Raw genomic sequence first — 1,582 nt, 5'->3', positions numbered from 1 at the left:
CACCTTTAGGAACTGAGACATACTCCAGTCGCTGGCACAGAGAGGTGTTTCCAGCTTATTTGCACACTGCAAAATGACATCTTCCCCACAGCATGGTTTGAAATAACAGAACATTGGAGACAGCCTCCTGTTCTATCGACAGAATACAAATTATAGAATTTAATGTATACACAATGGAATAGTCTGCCACTGTACAAACTACAAGAGTGTTTTAAATGAATTAATATGATTCTCAAGATAAATTGTTAAAGTGAAAAAACAAAGGTTGGAAAAATGTGCATATATGCCATTCGTTAAATAAAAAAGAAAAAAGCATGTCTTTATTTCTAGGTGCATAAAATATTTCTGAAAGGATCCACAAGACAGTGTCAGTAGTACACCTCAGGAGCGTACACATGTCTCGGGGTGGGGGAGAGGGATCTCGCCTGCTTCCCTTTTCATACCTGTCACTTTTATAGCCAAGAAAATGTTCACCTGGGGGCCTCCCTGGTGGTTCAGTGGTAAGGAATCCACCTGCCAAACAGGAGCAGCGGGTTCAATCCCTGGGTCAGGAAGACCCCCTGGAGAAAGAAATGGCAACCCACTCCAGTATTCTTGCCTGGGAAATCCCATGGACAGAGGAGGCTGGTGGGCTACGCAGTCCATGGATGGGGTTGCAAAAGAGCTGGACACAACTTGCCAACTGTACAACAACAAATGTTCACCAGCCTAGAAAACATTGACCAATTATTTTAAAATGTATAAAGTCCTTTTGATATGCTGCACGTGTGATATAGAGATGAAAGACTCCTGTTCATCATAAAACTCACCTTATTTTTCTACAAGTAAGGCAAACAGAAAAGAATGGGGCCCTAGAATTGGGCTTCTGGAATTCCAATCCTGCCTCTGCCCCGTGACCTTGGGTAAGTTATTCAAATAGCTTTTGGTCAATCCAATATTTAGACATGTTAATTTCCAAACATAAGGGGACTTCTAGGGTTTTTTGGTTTTTTATTTCTAGCTTTGTTGCGTCTAGTTCTAGAATATGTTTTTCATGATTTCATGCAGGCTTTGTTTGAAATTTGCTGACATTTACTTTATGACGCAGTATATGTCAAATTTTGGAAAATAATTCATAGGAGGTTATTGGATGCAGTGTTTTGTATGTGTTCATTGATTTAAGGTTTTTGTACTGTCAACTTTTCCATATTGTTACTGAATTTTTTAAATCACTGAGAGGATGTATCTAGAATTTTTTAAATCACTGAGAATCTGGGCTGGTGTCTCTCTTTTTTTTTTTTTAACCTTTCAAAGTTTTTATCCAAACTGGCTCTCCCAGCTTTACATCTTAACGTCATGCCCTTGTCTATAAAAGAAAAACAAGCAAAACAAACCCCCTAAAGCCCCCTGCCCCTTTCGACATTAGTGACTGCATGAATTTTATTAGTTTGTGGAAAATGTTGTAGTGATCCTTCTGGTGAACAGCAGGTGGGCAACAAATAGAAACACCTCTTTTCATACTCCACTAGACCATAAGCAGGTTACATGAACCTGCCGGCCTCTTGGTATCTGTGCAGTAGGAGAATCTGGTACCTTGGAGGGC

Source organism: Cervus canadensis, chromosome 9 (assembly GCF_019320065.1).
Source record: "Cervus canadensis isolate Bull #8, Minnesota chromosome 9, ASM1932006v1, whole genome shotgun sequence".
In the NCBI taxonomy this organism is placed as follows: domain Eukaryota; kingdom Metazoa; phylum Chordata; class Mammalia; order Artiodactyla; family Cervidae; genus Cervus; species Cervus canadensis.
The sequence above is the reverse complement of the archived record's forward strand: the minus strand, read 5'-3'. Positions refer to the sequence as shown.